Raw genomic sequence first — 20,199 nt, 5'->3', positions numbered from 1 at the left:
TAAGGGAGGGAGGAGAGAGAAATTCATTTTCTCTCTTCCTCCTCCTCAACCCTCTCCCTCCATCCTTCCATCTTCCCCTTCTCTCTCTCAAGTGTGAGAGTGAAGAGAGTGTAGAGAGTGAGGTAAGTGTGGCTGAGAGAGTGCAAGTGAGGGCACCAGCACCACCACACCGGAACCATCTCCGTCCCTACGCCGGAAAACCCCGAAGGTGAAGAGCTTCCACTTTGCATTCCACTTCTTTTGAAAAATGCATGTAAAAATTGTTATGGTTGGTTTGGGTTTTTCCTTTTTTTTCTAAGTCATGAAACTTGTATGAGTGTGGGTGTGTTTTAGAGGGATCGACACATCGTTGTGGTAAACACGCACACACCGGACGTTCCACGCAATGGGACTGTCATTAGGCGATTTCGGAGTTCTGGAGCTCCAGTGTCTCCTCTGCTCAAAAGACCGTATCTCACTCGATACGGGTCCGAATGGAGCGATCTTGGACTTTTCGGAAAGGGGAAACTATGTTCTTCAACTTACATGTTTACAGTTTTCACTGTTTCGGTCTGCAACCCTCGCTAAAAAGCCTCGTTTTTAGCAGACGTTCAGAACTTCTGTTAGTGTACAGGAAGTCCTGAACATCATCCGGTGGTATTTCTTAAACCGTTTGTCGGAATTTTTCATGCTATAACTCGTTGGAAAGGTAGAATAATTATCTACGACTTTGATGTTTGTGATTTTCCCTGATTCTTTTTGTAAACCCTTCAAAAAGTCAGGTTTTAACAGACTGACAGGGTTTTGACAGTGGTCCAGAAAGTTCCAGACACTGTCTGGTAACACAGCACCCTTTTTCCAGACCGATGGTCAGATCAGAGTGATCTTGGTGTCTGTGCGAAGCTGAGACACGGATCTACGAGTTTCGTGTTAAAAATTTTCGCTGTTTCGGTGCAGACGGACCCCGAATCGGGTCACCTTTCAGGCCATTTCTGGGCTATAGATATAACTATATATATATATATATAAAAAAAGAAAAAAAAGAGAGAGATCGGTCGGGACTCGCCGTGTCCTGCTGCAACCTATGCAGCGTTGGGTAAGGAAGGGTGGTATGACCCACCTCGGGGTTCGGACCCACCCATTGGGTCTTCCCCAATCACGTGGGGAAGGGGCGCCACACGGGACGCCCACGGTTTCGGGTAACCGGGTGTGCTTTACACCCGGAGCACCCTCTTGCTGGGACACGCCCCAGCAGCTTGCAGGCTGCATCCTTGCTGCTGGTTGTCCCGTGGCCAAGGAGGGTTCCTCCTAGACCCGGCAGGGTCTGGCCCCACCTGGACCAGACCAGCTGGTCGCTGGCCAGATTGCCTCCCAAAGGCACCTTAGCTACACCCCATGGTGCAGGCTGCTCGCGACCCATTGCGGGCTGCTGCCTTACCAACCTGGGGTCTGACACATAGGTCAGACCAAGGCGGGGTTAGGTCTGGTCCAGCAGACCAGGCTGCCCAAATGACCCCGGTTGGAGCCTTATGGTGGCGGCGGGTGCTAAGTGCGCCCGCAAGGCTTAGCCAACCACTGGGTGGTTGCGTGACCTGATGCACCCACCCAGTAGCCTCGTGTAGAGCTTAGTGAAGCTCGTGTTGGTGGCTGTCACAGCCCTATGAGTCTGGTACGACATGCCTAGACCACCTACTTATGGGATTTCCACCTCGCAGCCAATTCAAAAAGCACGAAATTGCACGCATGAAGGCAAAACCGATAGAGAGTCACTAATAGACTCCTTGTAGCACGTGTATGATGTTCAAACAGCCGTTTTGTACACTTGGCACCAACGGTGCATGGTTCGGAACTGCCTATAGGGCCTGGTGGGCTACGGTTAGCCTTTTGGCATTTTGGCACACATTGTACCATTATACCCTTGCCGTCACGTCAGTGGTCCAGAATGACCACCTTAGCCTTCGCTGCCACATCGTGGTGAGTTTGGAAAGGGGTGTAGTGTGGCGAGCGGTACGCTGCCCATGTACCTTATTACATTTCCCAAGTATTGGGTCTTTCGACGTTTTCAACAAAAAACCGTCGTTTTGACCTTTTTGAATTTTGCTAGTGCGGTGGCACATCACGGATGTATTGACGTAATCCCCGTACACATGGGGTTACTTTAAGAACCTTTCTCGACACTCATCAGTGTCTACACTACGGTCTTCCCTAAGCGAATGGTTTCGCTAAGTGTTGGAGCCGACGTAGGGCGGCGAAAATATGTGTATTTGGGAGATCCGTGCTTAAAGCTTTGGACACTAGTTGTCGTACGAACATGTTGATATATATATATTTTGAGCCTGTTATCGCTCAGGTTTGTGCCTCTATGAATATGTGTTCCAAATCGTGATAATGTGTGGTTCATGCACGTGGCACATCATGACACGTATGTCACCCGTTCAGGTTCGTCGAGTACTTCTTGTTTTGGCTCACATTCGTATATCAATGGATTTACGATGCACCAGAGGCGTGTTTTGTACTCAATGTGACATACACTTGGAAGGAACTGAAAGCACTGTAGGGTATGACACTTTCGACCTGTTGAGGTTTGAGACTCGGTTGGAGTCTTCGGGCAGTGGCCCGGGTTTGTGAGAGTGTACTCACACCTTGTGTCACCCTAGGCATAAAAATGAAAATGTTATAATATCGTCTTCACAGGCGATGTGCTCGTGGTGGCCGTGAGAGGCTAAGCACGTGGATGGGCAGGCCAAGTCCTCGTTTGCGTATCCCGAGGGGACCACGAGGCACAACTACCTCGAAGGGAGGTATGACCTGAAAAAGAGCCTAAATAAGATAATCCTGCCGCGCCCCATTCACAAATTTGGTCACCCAGGGAGAGGGTGAATGGTACAACCCCGAGTGACGTGTCGTTACTACGACCTGTTCTTTTGAGGAGCCGATGTGCCCTCTGACCTCCAGTCACTCGGAGTTAGGGAGGTCAAGGTTGCCCTCCACAGGGACCTTTGCTACTGTAGTAGTACGGATTGCAATCCTTTGCCCCTGCGAAAGGTTTCTCTTGGCTGCGTGTCGCCCGAAGGTGGTTTTTCTCGTTCTGTAGCATCCCCGGTTACCATACTAGAAATTTAATAACAAACGCCGGGTGCATGTCTCACAGAACTCGAGGGTCTTTCCTTCGCGTACCCGAAGGAGGTTAAAAAGAACATAAAGACTAACCAAACAGACTGACGTACAGTAGTTGGTTACTTGCTTACTTTAGCACTGCTTGCACTTCTATTAGACTGTTGTACTTTATTGGTTAGTTGCTGCTCTGTTTCAGTTGTTGCACTGCTACTTACTTGTAGTTTTACAGTCTTCTAGCACGAGCACTTACCTGACACTTGCACATATATCTGTCATTTTACTTGTTGCATGATATGTGCCCTTTCTTGATAAAATGGATATACAATGTTGTTGTTCTTTACCAACTCGCAAGAGTTCTGACCCCGTTTTATGGGGATACAGGTGATGAGTAGGCGCAGTGGCGATGCGACGGTGTACGGTTGGAGACTTGAGACCCACACTTAGCTGCAGATCTTGGTCCGTGTCTTGTTTTGGGGTTTGAGGGGAGTTTTCCTCTCATTTTGGGAGAGACTCGTTGTATGGGTGTTTTTAGTCTCATTTTGTAAAACTCTGATATTATATGTATTTGGAATGGATATGTGGTTTGTATCTTTTACTGTGGCCCGCTCAGACTTGCGGCCTTTGCTTACCCCTTTGCACTTCCGCCATCTATTTTAAATTCTTACAAAAAAAAAAAATTCTCAAAAATCAAAGGTTTTTACAAGGTCGGGGTTTGGGGCGTCACACTAGGATGGGATTGGATCTGAAGTCTGAGATCCGATATGAATGTTGAATCCTGGATCCTAAAGGAGAATTGAAGTTTGTTAAATTCAGAAGGTGAATTAAGAACTTCCAAGTTTTAAATTGAACTTGGAAAATGAAATCTAGAATTTGAATATGCAAATGAATTTCAAAGTTAAATTGGTCTTTGAATTTGGGGCTTGAATTTTTTAGAAAATGAATCAGGAATCTCAAAGTTAAATTGAACTTTGAGTTGGAATTTTTAATATAAGATGAGTTTTAGAATTTCAAAGTCAGTTTGAACTTTGAAATCTGATTTGAATTTGAATGTATTTTTAAATCTCAAAGTTAAATTGAACTTTTGAGGTTAAAAGTGAAATAGAATTTGAAAAATGAAAGGATGAATTGGATTTTATAAGAATTGAGGATTGATTGAAGAAGATATTTACATTACTTGGAGTTTTGAAAAAGAAATTTTGAAAATATGATGTTGCTCTATCCTAAATGATGAATGAATTTGAAGAATTTTGAAATTGGATTTTGAAAAGCTATTTCATTCTTTAGATGAATTAAAATAAGATTGAAGATATAATACATCCATGACTATGGTCATTGGATGTATTATATAATAATCTATATTTAGATTCAAGTGAAGAATAAAATACATTTTGGTGCTTTTATAGAGTTTAAAATGAAATTAACTCTCAATATACCCTGACTATGGTCATTGGTATATATATTGAATTAATTTTAAATTACACTCTGATAAAAGGAGAAAAATATTTAAGAAAAATATGATGAATTTTTGGAAACGGATCCAGTGTGGATCCAGTGTTTATTTCGTAAAAGATAAAAATACTAAGTCTTGTTTACATCCCGACTATGGCCGTTAATGTAAATCATCAACTTAGGATTAATTTACCTCTTACGAAATGGTGCACGTGCCATTCGCGTTCCCATTTGTGAGATTTTGAGAAATAAAGACAAAGATGCATGAAAATAAGCAATTCATGATATTTACAATGCTCATTCATTCTATCTAAAACAGGAAATGTAAATTCTCATTTAGATCTAACTATTACAATACACCAAAATTGAATTTATGACTCCCAATGATGATATCTTTCACATATTCCCTGCAAAACAATTGATTAATATGAAAAGAAGAGAGAGATTGCACATATTATATAGATGTTAATGCTAACCTGCTCATGTGCCAAGATATACATGATGGAAAGATGAGAAATGATATTAAACATATATACATATATATATATATATGTATATCTATATGCATATATGTATAGATATATATGAACATTCATATATATATATACATATATATATATATAGGCGAAAATGTTAAATGTGAAGGGACTGTGGTTTTGATGCAGGATGATAGGTGCCGGGTGTTTCAACAAGTAGGTGCTTTGTGAAGTGGTGTTGTGTAATGAACGTGGTTTGTTAAAGATATTGATGCAGCAGTGGCAAGTTACTGTTGTTGCTGGAATTTGAAGATGGTAGGTGTGTGAATGTATAACTAGAAGCTATAGAGGCAGTGGGAAAATACTATATAACGAGAAATATTTTATGAAGGGGATGGGGCAGCAAAAGGTTCAGGAAATACAATGGAGGTGGCTATTGGAAAGTGGAGGAAGTGTTAATGAAAGTGGAGTTTGTGAAGGGAAGTTGTCATATGTTTGCTACTAACAGCCAATGGGGAGACGGGGAAGCTATGACTGGAAATATGTTTGATACGCAGGGATGCCAATGAATGTTGTTGTGGATTAGATAAAGTAAGTCTGGGGATATGGAGCTATTGGTCTTGAATTTCTGTAAAGCATGTTGTCTTCAGGATGACGACCACTCAGAATCTTCACTTTCTGGTGACTTCATCAAAACAGATGAAGTCCTTCAGTTGTCTTAGAGCAATTCACTCCCAAGAGGGGTTTTCTTTCTGTAACTTGCATCAGTATATTGTATACCGACTTGCTATAGCCATTCTTGCTAGCAATCTTTTGCCACATATGCAGAGATTGCGGAAGAATCTTCTTTCCCAGTGGCATCATCAATCGGTTGCAATAGTTCAGCTAATCTATTTCTTCCATTTCAACGAGATGTGCAGAACAGACAGAGAAAATGGATGTGAAAATGCAGTACCGCTACGAGGAACTGGTGAGGTATAGGAGGTTCCTGTAATGAATACAACGAGTGGGGTACAGTTGAAGAAGGTGGATATGAGAATGAATAGCAACATCTGAGTGTGCTGAAGATGAGGTAATTTGCAGAGGATGTGAGTTGCAAGGGGAGTTGCTGCAGTGGCAGCAATGTGATGAAAAGTGCAGGTGGGTGTTACTTCTACAACAGCTGTGGAGGGGTAATGACAATGTGCTAAAACTGGAGATGCAATGATGCAGGGAAGAGGGCAGTGCACAAAGATGGTCTGATATGGAACTGGAAAAAAAAAATGTGGACAAGATCAATAAATAAAAGTAATCCAAGCATATCTGAAGTGTATTGAAGAAAAATGGACTGTAAACAACAAAAGACATTACATGGCAGAGATGTTAAAAAGAAAACATGTATATCAAAAGGAAACATCAAAACAACCAAAACAAAAAAAATATGAACTGATTATGCTGCGGCAAAACATGGTTGCTATCCATCAGATGAACCACTTTCAAGATGAAAGGTCTGAGGACACACATGACGCTTGAGCCCCTCCATGGCCAGAAAACATTGAGAACAAACACGTCTAAAGAAGCTGATATTTTCCCTCCTTTTTGAATAGGAGCATCAAGCCTCTCTTGCTTTTCATTACTCCGGGGTGTACTAAACGAGGTTACACACTATAGAGGTATGCATTTCTGCCGAAATCAATTCCCGGCCCCTAAGTGAACAGAGCCTCTGGGCGTCCTACTTCAAGACAATATGAGTTATATAAGTGCTCATAACCTTCAAACCCAATTAAATGTGCCCAACTTCACAAAAGAAAGTACTAGGATGGAAAGGAAATGACTTTGTTATATACTGAAGCAAGGAATTCTGCTTCTCTTCAAGTGCATAATAGCTAAAACAACAAAACCATAGCAAATTCAGTATCTCGAAAAAAAAAAAATAGTCAGCATCAGATACACCAAACACATGTTAACAAAAGCTTATATCAAATAAAGGACCTAAGGAGTAAATAACAGCACAGGGAAGGCACAAATAGCAGTCTAAAAAAAAAATGCACTAACAAACTGCAATCGAGACCAACAAAAGGTAGCATAACAGACCATCAATGAACCAATATATCCAGAAAGCCTGATCTGTCCTGTGAAGAAGTTTATATCAAAATTTATTATTTGAAACAGACATAACATATTTTAAGACTACAGGCATAATTGTGTTGTTCATATCAGCAGAAGAAATAACAAAGGTATGTGGGACATCAAATGTGCAAGAAGGATTACTAGAATTTATAGGCTTAGGAGAATCCATATCCACGGGATATTGAAAAAAATCTTTCAATTCTGTAAATGAATATTCCACAACTAGCACATCAGACCGATGAAACAACTCAGACTCGTCTTTTAGACCATTCAAGAAACCAAAATGTCCATGGCTTGAACATCTCCAAGATTCACTTGATTGGTGAGGCCTTCTTAAACAATATAGATACCATCGAAGGGTGAATCTTTGTTAACAACAAAGGGGCAGTCTGGTTCCTCAGCCTCATCTTGCTACCAAGGCTGGATTAATCAAGAATCAATTTCACATTCTCCAGTGCACTTCCCTTCAGAATCCATAGTGAGCAATAATATAGTTGCTAGAGCAAATTCTACAAGCTTCTTTGAGGGTATCTGATGTTTTTTCTTTAGCAGCCACTTCCAAGTATTTTCCCCACACACCAATATTATCAACATCGCACTTGTCTCATCATGTGTTAGAATCAATGCATCATACAACAACGCATGAGCTGAAATAGAAATAAGAAACTGAAATGCCAGGCATGACTAGCACATTCATATAGGTTGTTCCATGACATAAAACCCTATGTGCAACATCATAAAACCCTTTTCCAGCAATGGATTGAATCAAACTAACCAATGCCCATTTCAATCAATTACTCACAATATTAAATAAAACAAAACAAAAAGAAGGTGGGACAACGCACTGATAGCAATGAACATACAAGAGGTATATGGGGGATGCTACAAAAAAATCTACATGGGACATACATAAATTGGTGCCTGGTGCCATGACTAGAGGTGATGTATATGATGAAGTAAAGGGGAAAACTGTGCATAATGTAGTGGGGAAATAGCTACATGTCGTGAAGTGCTAAACCAGGAAACAAAAATGCTCACGTGATATGACAGTAATAAAGCTATCTAGCATTGATTCTATGAATCCCTTACAGAAAATGCAGAAATCTCTAAAGGGGACGATAGTCTATAAAAGGATAAATGTCTGGACAGCGGATCATCAACAGGAAAACAGGAATAACATGCAAACAAAGAATAAAAATGAAAGGGAAAACAAAATAAACCATAGGCTATGATGTAGTTCTAACAGGGAATAACGACGATACAGGAGTGGGGATACCGAGTAAAGCAAAAATTTAACAGAGAAGATAGTAAAACACAATGCCCCCATATTGCAAGTCGCAGAGATGTAATGTAATCACCAAAAGTGAGTGATATCTCTCTATCATTAATTGTGGAAGCAAAATCTCAAAGAAAACAGAATTTCTAAAATGAAATGGCAGCTCTGGGTTGTGATTCACAGCAATGTAACCTCAGGTGTGCGTGTTGCTTAAAAATGGGCTTAGCCACTTTAAATTACAGGAAACAGTTAACAGAGAATGATACCAAAATGTAAAACATGATAAAAGACAATGAAAAGCAAAATAATAAATAAATAGAAGGTGATGTTATGAATCACACCAAGAGCATCAAATCTGAAACGATCTATACTTATTTAAACTGAATAGATTTGAGAAGAGGAATTGTAAAATAAACATAAAAAAAAAAAGTATGGGAACCACTCGTTCCATCAATATCGCCTAAAAGGAGGGGTTAGTGTTACTATAGGCAAACTAAACCCCTCCATGGTGCGTTGATGATAGGAAAAAGAAAAGAAAAAAAAAAGAATCAAAAGGGAAAACATAGAACGATAGAGAAAAGAAGAAGAGGAGGTAGGCGATTGCTTACCTGAAGCTGCAAGGGTTCTGTAGAAGATGCACTGCGAAGGAGGAGTTGGTGGCAGCCACTGAGGAATAAGTGGAATAGTAATGGTATGGTCGAAGACGGATGCTTCATAATTCCGATGGAGTGAGGATAGATCTGAAGAAAGGAGGATCGAGCGGGAGGGATTCCAGATGGAGAAGCAGATGATGGATTTCTATCGACTGCCGTGAAGGAAGATGGATCAAAAGGCGTGTCGTAGAGAGGTAGGAGATGGATCCGAAGAAGGGAAAAGGGGAAGCTGGTGCTGCTGTCAACTTCTCTTATTTGCGGGATTTTCAGGGCTTGAAAGAGGAAATCGAAAGGAAGAAGGAGGAAGAAAAATCGAGAAGAAGAAATGGGGAGGTGAAGAAGCGGTCCCCTGAAGAGGCATGTGCGACCCCTTCTTAAAGAAAAAGAAGATGAATCCAGAGGGGTCGAGCTGTTGGAGATCAAGGGCAAATGGAGGTTTCGGTTGGTGATGGGTGGCCGAATGGAGGTTGTTGCGGATGGGTGGCTGAAGAGGAGGGTTTGGCGATGAAGGGCCGAAGATGGGGGTGGAGAGAGGCGGCTGAGGGAGAAAAACTCGCGAGAGGGAGAAGGTCCTCCTCTTGCGAAAACCCTAAAGAAAAGAATTCAAAGGGGAACCCTTTTTTTTCAAATTTTTGCAAAGAGGGGGCTCCCTAATAAATTTTCTCAAAAAAAAGTTTTCTCAAAAACCCGATTTTTCAAAAGGGTGTTTTCAAAAAGATTATTTTGCAAAAGAATGGTTTTTTAAAAGAGGTTTTTTTTTTTCAAAAACTAATTTTTTGTTTCTTTTCTATTTACATTTTCCAATATGTGTAAGAATCCTAAAGTTTTACGGAAAAACAAAGATTAAACCCTAATTTTTTTATATTTTTCTGAGAAATATTTACAAAAAGTGTTTTTCTGAGAATTTCAGACCTTTTCGGGAAAATTTCTTCAGAAGAGTGGGTTTGGACCCAGGTTTTGAGAAAATGTTCGATTTTTAGACATCGAATTTGAGAAATACAATTTGATGGATCCAAACGGATACCAGACGAAGTGCCTGAGCCTTTTAAAAGGTTATTTTGGTGATTTTGAGAATTTTGATTTAAAAATAGACAATGAAGCTCAGATTTGGATATTTTATCTGGATCCGGATCCGAAATTGAGTAAAATATATGAAATGAATTTAATTTCAGAAAACTTGAAGATAAAGGGCTGGAATTTAGATTTAAAAATGACTCATTTTGCTCAAAAATGAATTTAGGGGCAAGAAGGGAATATTTAAAAGATTTTGAAAAATTTGGGGTGTTCACAGATGCCCCTATTTGCTACTAAGCTCGTTGAAAGCCGAGCTTAGTGGCAAAGAAAACACTCCAAATTTTGAAAAAAATGCCCCAGTCAGCAGATCTGAACTGGGTGTGGAAGAATTTATTTAAAAGACATGGTTTGTCAGGTTTAAAACTTTATCCTTGAATGGCTTTGGGAGGACAAAATCCTCGACAATGATATGACTGAATAATAGAGATGAGGAAATCATGGTGGGACTTTGGGCGAAGATCCTGAAATGATGAAAGATAAGAATTTAGATCAAGTCTCGTGGGCGAGACAAGATCAATCTTTTGAAATGACTCAGGTTTAGCCCTTAACCTGGATGGGACGAAGATATATCAAAATAACCTGAATGGGGAAAGGAATATATGAGTACTTTGATGGGACATTTATGAGAGAAAGCCTTGTGAGATGGAGCTCAAATAGGATCCTGTCCTGGATGGATATACAAAGCATGAATTCCTCGATGGGAAGAACCATGATGGGACTGGAGGAAGAAATACCTCATCGAAACGAGATTCATGTTTAACCCAAACCTGAAAAGGAAGATACCTCGAGGTACGAGGTTCAGGCTTAACCCTTAACCTGAAGGGGATGACCATACGGAATCCTCGAGTGAAGAAACCATGATGTGACCTTTGGAGTTTGGACGAACAAATCCGAAAGGGGTTTGCAAAAAGGAAGAAGGAAATGGGGTTCCCTAAAGCTTTAAAAAAGGGGTGAACTTGGGAGTCCCATTGCTGAGACTGAATCAACTTTTTGAATTTAATGGCCTTTCACAGAAAATACAGGTTTTGATCCTTAACCTGAGTGGGCACAACCATACGGATTTCTCAAAAACCGTGATGGGACATGAGAGATACTTCAGCTGAATGAGGCAACTCTTCTGGGAATGAAAAATGAGGAGATGTGAGACAAAATGAACGATGAATAAGGTAACAGGAGGCGAATCTTTCGATGGGGTGAAAGATGAATAAGGTGAACCTTTTATCAAGGAGATGAATCTATTGACAAGGCAAAAAGATGGAAGAGGGCAAATCCTTTGGACAGGAGAAGGTAAAAGCAAAATATGAAGATGGCGATGAAGATGGCAATCCTTTTAGCAAGGAGAAGGTAAAATATGAAGATATGAAGATGGCAATAGTAAGGAGAAGGCGAAATGTGAAATATGAAGAAGGCAATCATTTTAACAAGGAGAAGGCAAGATGTGAAATATGGAGAAGGCAATCCTTTTGGTAAGGAGAAGGCAAAATATAAAATATGAAGAAGGCAATCATTTTGGTAAGGAGAAGGCAAAATGTAAGATATGAAGAAGGCAATCCTTTTAACAAGGAGAAGGTAAAATGTAATATATGAAGAAGGCAATCCTTTTAACAAAGAGAAGGCAAGTCTCTCGACAAAGCGAAAGACGAGGAAGGCAATCCTTTTATCAAGGAGAAGGCAAGTCTCTCAACAAAGCAAAGACGAAGAAGGCAATCCTTTCATCAAGGAGAAGGCGAGTCTCTCGACAAAGCGAAAGACGAAGAAGGCAATCCTTTTATCAAGGAGAAGGTGAGTCTCTCGACAAAGCGAAAGACGAAGAAGACAATCCTTTTATCAAGGAGAAGGCGAGTCTCTCGACAAAGCGAAAGACGAAGAATGCAATCCTTTAATTAAGGAGAAGGCAATCCTTTAATTAAGGAAAAGGCGAGTCTCTCGACAAAGCGAAAGACGGAGAAGGCGATCATTTTTAGAAAGGAGAAGGCGAGTCTCTCGACAAAGCGAAAGACGAAGAAGGCAATCCTTTTATCAAGGAGAAGGCGAGTCTCTCAACAAAGCGAAAGACGGAGAAGGCAATCCTTTAATTAAGGAGAAGGCGAGTCTCTCGACAAAGCGAAAGACGGGGAAGGCAACACCAAAATGTATCGAAACAGATGTCAAGTTCTTATTTTTCATCAGGAAAGCTGGAAAAATATTGCCAAAGTGATAAAATTGCAGTTATTTCAAGGTAATTGTAGGTAAGCACTTTCGAAAGATGTTCCTTCTTCCACCTAGAGTATTACCCCCAACTAGGTTAACTCTATAGAATTCAGAATCAAAGCCAAATTTTTGTTGTTGGTTTTTCTTCATAGATGCTATCAATTTCCTTGATATGAAAGGAGAGGAGATATTCTTAGCTTCATAAAAGCAATTAAATGAAAAAATATTGATAGAAGAATTTCAAATAGGTAAAGAAGATTCTTTGCAGTTTGGGCAGGTTGATATCCTGGGCATTTTCCCATGATGATCTTTTTGCACTCTTTTGAGTCACGGGGCTTTCTTGGGCTTTTACATCATCCTTCATTTTGGAGATGTCCTGACCTTTCTCTCTTTTCAGGGAAGGGTACGTCACAAACTCCTTCTTCTTGGAGATGCTCCGATCCTTCATATTCTCAGGGATTACATATGATGGTATTGGCTCAAAGGTCTTTAGATGATAGCTGGAATCAAATATCTTTTAGGGTTTGTCGGTAGGTCCATCACATCCGCCTTCTTCTCGACGGTGATCCGAACTTTCCCTGGAAGGATCCGTTACAAACTCCGTCTTCTTGGAGATGTTTCAAATCTTCTTTGGCCCCGGGGGACTACTCGCTTAATTCGCCTTCATCTTGACGACAATTGAGAGATCCCTTTTGCGGGTATTTGATTGCAACTTTGAAGGATTGAGGATATATATGGATTGGGTAGGTTCTTTTCTAACTACCTAGGATATTTCCACTATCTTACTGCCAAAGAATAATCTTTAAGAATGTGCCATAGCTATGATCAATATCAGCTCATTTATGACTCTTCAGCATCATTGAATATTTCCTTTACCGGTCATGTCGAAGATTTTTTCTTCATCCTCTTGGTTGACCAACAGAAAATTTGGAATTTGAGCCTTTCTTCACAGAAGCTTCACCCTTTTGGAAGGAATACTTAAGGAGATTTGAGGAAATTCTTTATATAATTTTGAGATTAACAACTATTTTATGGCAAGTTGGCAAGATATTCCTGAAATCCTTGATGACGAAACCTTTGCTTAACATCGAATTTTGACATATCAGTGGGATTCTGGGGAAGAATCCAACATGAGGCTGAATTCTGAAGGTAAATGTAAATTTAAAGTTCTGAAGGTAAGCTTGACATAAAACTGGATTTTGAAGGTAAGTCTAATTCGCAAGTTGGTTTTGAAAAACCAACCGAATTAGGACTCAGGTTTTTACAAGGAAAACAGGAAAATTCGAGTCGAAACTCGAGTCTTCAAAGGAAAACTGGAAGGTTCGAGTCGGGGCTCGAATCTCAAAGGAAAATTTGAAAATTCATTTGTTGAAGGCAAGAAAACTCGAGATAAAACCCAAATTTTCGAAGGAAAGCAGGAAAATTCGAGTCAGGGCAAGAATCAAAACTTGAAGGTTCATTTATTGAAGGCAAGAAAACTCGAGATAAAACCCAAATTTTCGAAGGAAAGCAGGAAAGTTCGAGTCAGGGCTCGAATCAAAATTTTGAAGGTTTATTTATTGAAGGCAAGAAAACTCGAGATAAAACCCAAATTTTCGAAGGAAAGCAGGAAAGTTTGAGTGAGGGCTCGAATCAAAATTTGAAGGTTTATTTGTTGAAGGCAAGAAAACTTGAGATAAAACCCAAATTTTTGAAGGAAAGCAGGAAAGTTCGAGTCAGGGCTCGAATTAAAATTTGAAGGTTTATTTGTTGAAGGCAAGAAAACTCGGGATAAAACCCAAATTTTCGAAGGAAAGCATGAAAGTTCGAGTTAGGGCTCGAATCAAAATTTGAAGGTTTATTTATTGAAGGCAAGAAAACTCGAGATAAAACCCAAATTTTCGAAGGGTAGCAGGAAAGTTCGAGTCAGGGCTCGAATCAAAATTTTGAAGGTTTATTTATTGAAGGCAAGAAAACTCGAGATAAAACCCAAATTTTTGAAGGAAAGCAGGAAAGTTCGAGTCAGGGCTCGAATCAAAATTTGAAGGTTTATTTGTTAAAGGCAAGAAAACTCGAGATAAAACCCAAATTTTCGAAGGAAAGCACGAAAGTTCGAGTCTGGGCTCGAATCAAATTTTGAAGGTTTATTTATTGAAGGCAAGAAAACTCGAGATAAAACCCAAATTTTTGAAGGAAAGCAGGAAGGTTCGAGTCAGGGCTCGAATCTGAAAGGAAAACTTGAAAGTTTTATTTATTGAAGGAAAGAAAACTCAAGATAAAATTCAATTTTTTTATAGGAAAGCTGGAAAGTTCGAGTCAGGGCTCGAATCTTGAAGGAAAACTTGGAAGTTTAGATTTTTAAAAGAACAGAAGACTTGAGTTAAAACTCAAACCTTTGAAGAAGAGCTGAAAAAATTCCAGTCAAGGCTCGAATCTCAAAGGAAAGAGTTGGAAGTTCAAGTCGAAAAACTCGAATCTCAAAGGAGAGTTGATGAGAAGGTATTGACGAAAGATTGACAAAATTTAGGGAAAATTAAGGAAAGATTGCGACCTAAAGGCTTGAAATTGAAATTTGAATGACCCGAAGGTCAACATTGGATTTAGAGCTTCGACTTTTGATGAAGGGTCAGTGCAAAGACTGATCCTGAGAGGCTAACTGATCGGTCAACCAGACACTAGCATGAGTGCTAGGCTTACCTGTATGAATACTGGATTTTTTCAAAAATGCCCCAGTATGAGTACTGGGTTTTCTGGCGGAGATTTGAAGAAAAATGGACACCGACATTCTAAGAAATTTAAGAATTGAGCAAGAATGATTGTCGGTGTTTTCAGGATTATCCCTTATCCTGAAGGGGAAATGGAATAGACATTTGATGAGAATTTAGAAAGGAATGATTCAGGTTTACCCCTTAACCTGAAAGGGGAAAAAGAATAAAATTTTAAAAAAATGGAGAAGAAGAAAAGAAATTTATTGAAAATTTATTTTGGAAAAGAATTCTCACAGGTAGCACTAGTTTTCCTATGAGGGGTTTCAGGATTTTCTCTTATCCTGAATGGGAAAAGAATTTAAGGAATTTAAATGAAGAAAAATTGATATAAATTTAGAAAATCAAATGAAGGTTTACGAAACTTGTATTTATAAAAGAATCCTCATAGGTAGCGTTATTGCTCCTACGAGGGGTTTCAGGATTATCCCTTATCCTAAATGGAAAAAAGGATAGAATTTAAGAAAATTTAATGAAGGAAAATTGATTATAAATCTAGAAAATCAATAAAGATTGGCAAAACTTGTATTTACAAAAGAATCCTCATAGGTAGCGTTATTGCTCCTATGAGGGGTTTCAGGATTATCCCTTATCCTGAATGGGAACACCTCGGACAACTAGGGTCAGGTTTATCCATTAACCTGAGGGGGAAAAAGAATAAAGGAAATACCTCATGGGAAAGAGGCATCAGGTTTATCCCTTAACCTGAAAGGGCATAGAGGTTTTGATAAAATTTAATAGAATTGAGGAAAATTTGATAAAACTTGATAAAATTGACGTAAACTTGATAAACAATATGAATAAAATGAATGAAACTGATAAAGATATCAAAATTAATTGAAGATTTATAAGATTTGAGAAAAAGGGGTTTTTTTGATCCTGCCTGCATATGGGAACTTGGAAAAAATGTTCATTTAAAGATAAGTGAAAAAAGCATTTTTGGGAAGAAAATCTACCGTAAGAAGAATGATCAGTACGAGAACTGATCCTTCAAATAAAACATGAGAGATCATCATGAGGGTTAATTTTTGAAGGCAATGGTTTTGACAACCTATTTTTGAAGAAGAAGATCAACAATAGATCTAATTTCCAAAAATAACAGTTCGAAACTGACAATAGGATCAATACAAGAGTTGATTTTTTGAATATAATGTTTTAAAAACAATTTTGAAAGATAAGACCAATATAGGGGTTGATCTTTTAATATAATGATTTAAAACCCGTTTTTGGAAGATAAGATCAACGCAAGGGTTGGATCTTTAAATGTGACGGTTTGAAAAACCACTTTTGGAAAATATGATCAACACAAGATTCAAGTTATATTTTTGGAAGATAAGACCAACACAAGGGTTGATCTTTGAATATAATGATTTAAAACTCATTTTTGGAAGATAAGACCAATGCGAGGATTGATCTTTGAATATGACGGTTTGAAAAACCAATCTTGGAAGACAAGACCAACACAGGGGTTGATATTTGACTATAATGATTTAGAATCAATTTTTGGAAGATGAGACCAATGCCAGGATTGATCTCTGAATATAACGCTTTGAAAAACCACTTTTGGAAAATATGATCAACACAAGATTTGAGACCTATTTTGGAAGATAAGACCAACATAAGGGTTGATCCTTCAATGCAATGGTTCAAAAACCTATTTTGGAAAGCATGATCAACACGAGGGTTGATTTTTCAATGCAATGGTTCGAAAAACCTATTTTTGAACATGATCAACACGAGGGTTGATTTTTGACAAAGGTTGGACCAAAGAATATTTGAACTCTTTGGTCATAACAAAGACTTTTTGAAATTTCATTATTTTTGAAAAGCCCTCATAGGTTATATCATTTCTCTCATGAATGATGTCAGGATTGTCTCGTATTCTGAAAAGAACATGAATTTAAGTGTGATTTTAATAGAAGCCGATAAAGAGATTTTTGAAATATAGATTTTCAACAGCAAATGCCCCTATGTGGCAGAGGAAGAAAGTATTGTGATATTAGAGATATAAAGGAAAATTGACATTTCATTGATGAGCGAAACTGATAACAAAGAACTGAAAATTTTACAAGTATTTTGACCAAAAGGTCACAAAAGGACTGGGCTGACTGCCCCCCTATAAGGTGACTGGTAAAAAGGGGAGAAAAGTAGGAGAATTCTAGCATCTTCAATCTTCTGAGTAGCCCGGGAGAGACTTGGTCATGACGGCTAGGTCATCTTCCTCTTCGTCTTCAACAAAGAGACTCTTGTCGACGCAATCCTGAACAATATTTTTGAAGACGAAGCAGTGATCGGTGTCATGCCCCACTGCTCGATGGAACTTGCAGAACTGATTTGTGAACCTTCCCATGACCGTGGGAGGATCCGCGACTTTTGGGAGTTTAACCAATCCTTTGGCCAACATGAATTCAAGGGATTCTTCGAGCGTTTGCTTCAGAGGAGTGAACTTACGATCATTACTCCAACCTTCGCGCTTTATCTTTTCTTTTTGCGGAAAGTTAGATTGAGACGACTTGTTATTCTGCTTGGAAGACTTTTCCCTTTGAGCTGTGCCGTGGTTCTGAGCATTCTTGCTGTCATTTTTATTTCTTCTGCTACTGTCATGATCATTGCCAGAGGTATCAGCTGCATGAGTGAACAGAGCTTTCTTCTTCTGGTCTTGGATGCTTTTGGCCAGAGGCATGCCCTCATAAAGCCCACTTTCTATTCCTGCCTCGAGCCATTCGGCTCGTTCAATCAACTTGATAAAGGATTTTGCCGGAGAAGTGGCAATGAGGCTTCTCAGTGGCTGAGAGAAGTTGTTGATGATTATTTGCAATGCATGCTCCTCTGGAATGGGAACTTTCATTTTGTTGCAGGTACTTCTCCACCTGTGGATGAATTCTCCTGCTCTTTCGGTTTTATTCTCCTTTAAGTTGTAAAGGTGGTTGAGCATAGGTGAAACCTTAGTGTTGAATAGGAAATGCTCAATGAACAAATTTACTACCTTATCGAACTCTCGTAGTTCGATAGGATTGATGTGGTCAGCATACCACCTGGCTGCTATACCCTCTAGACTGCGGGGAAAGCAAATAAACAACGCTTTGTTGTCTTTTCTGAAACGGTTGTATTTTGCATAAAATGTGGCTAAGTGGGCTTTAGGGTTGCCAGTTCCATCAAACTTGAGAAATTTACGAGGAAGGTTCTCCAGGTTATCATCCCCATCTAAACCATCATAAAAATCTTCGCCGATGTAAGTCTGCTTGCCCATACCCTTGGCTTGAATGTCTTTAATTGCTTGATTCATCTGCTTGCTCATCAGGTCCTCTGCTGGAGCCCCAGACTTGGGCTTGTTTGACGGATTTGGGCTCTTCTGCAGCTATCTTTGTAAACTGTCTTGGAGGATTCTGTTTGTAGACAATCTGCTCTTCTTCTTCTGATTCTTCCTCGACTGATTCTGATTCCTTAGAAGCAGTGTCTGACTGTACCTTCTTTCTAATGATTCTGATTGGCTTTTTCACAGGCTTCTTCTTCAGCTTGCTTTTAGGAACTGCCTCTTTCAGCTTGGCTTCGGCTTGTTCTGACATCATCCTCGCCATCATCTTTTGGAACATATCATACATAGCGGGGTCGATGTCATCTTTCTTGTTCTGACCCTGTCCCTTGACTGATTTAGGAGAGCTCATCTCTTCTGCCTCATTGTCGCTAAGTTGAGGAACTGTTTCTTTTCCAGCTCTTGTTTGAACCATTTTCGAATATCAGCGCTTTCTGTAGAGGAAATTGGAGGTTTTTAGACCGAAAGAAACCTTTTAGACAAGAGGAAGGATTTAGGTTGAAATCTAAAAATTGTATCCCATTACTAGGGATTGAGTCGCCACAAAATTTGTGACAATTTGCGTTGTTTACCCTACGAGGGAGAGTAACCAACTAAAATATAAAAGAAAATACCATTTTGAAAAGGATGTCTCTCGATAAAAATAGATTTTTATGAAAACAATAATATAAAATGAGAAGAAAAAATAAAAGAATAAATGAAATTTGAGAATAAATGGTAAAGATTTTAAAATTTGAAGAACTTGCAAGCAGAATCAGAAGAATTTTGAAGAAATTTAGAGGAAGAGAAAGGAAAATACACTTGGGTTTTTTTAAAAACAAAAAGGAAATTTTGAAATATATACCCAGGGTTTTGGAAAATATAAGGAAGATATAAAATATCATATAATCACAGATATACAAGCAAGGATGCGTAAACAAGCACTTCCTAGAGCTGACTCTATATGCAATAATTGAAATGGCTGGTAGGACCTTAATCCTAACTCTAAGATTTATATCATCTGTTTCCAATCAAGGTACACCGATATACTCAAGCCGAAACTCGAAGTACGTGGCATAAAAGATATATCTTCGGTTCTAAGGTAAAGGCTTCCCAACATCCTTGAGCACCTATCGATATACCTCGGACTATGGCCCTTAGGTACGTGGTAGGGGGGAGCGAACCCAAATAAGTGCTCCAGTTGTGAGGCTCTCTCCCGAACTATGGTTCAGTGAGACACCCCAACAACGTGAAGACCGGAACAATATAGGTAGGGATGTCTTCAAAATATGATCAACATGCAATAAAATCAGAAGGCTCTAATGCAAGTCCTAAAGTGATAGATTTAAAAAAAGAGAAGCATACACTTGCATACATTGTTTTGCATTCAATCCCTAAAATTGAGGAGAGTTGTATTTAAGACCTAAGTCTAATGTGAACATGGATATAATCTCCTCAATATGGTCCTACCAAACCATACTTAGATCCTATATGAAAATAATGTCAGCTTAGGACAGAGTCTAGGCTCCTAAGGTTTGCATGAAAATGAAGTTGACATATAAGAATAAATACTTAGATTATATAAAAGCAAAGCAAAGGCATAATTCGACCGGACGAAGACGAGTCCCATCAAGGTCGCCAAAACTGTGATCATCGCAAAATTTTTCTTCTCTTGTGTATTTCTCTCTCTTCCTTCTCTTTCCCTTTTCTAACCTCTATTCTCCTCATTTTTGAAGGGAGAAAAATAAAAGAAAGAAAAGAAAGAGAGAAGAGAAGAGAAAAGAAAAAGAGAAGAGAAAAGAGGAACTATTTTGCGCGGTCTCACTTGACCTTGATTTGA

This window comes from Nuphar pumila, chromosome 4 (assembly GCF_984573655.1).
Source record: "Nuphar pumila chromosome 4, dmNupPumi1.hap1.1, whole genome shotgun sequence".
Lineage (NCBI taxonomy): Eukaryota > Viridiplantae > Streptophyta > Magnoliopsida > Nymphaeales > Nymphaeaceae > Nuphar > Nuphar pumila.
The sequence above is the reverse complement of the archived record's forward strand: the minus strand, read 5'-3'. Positions refer to the sequence as shown.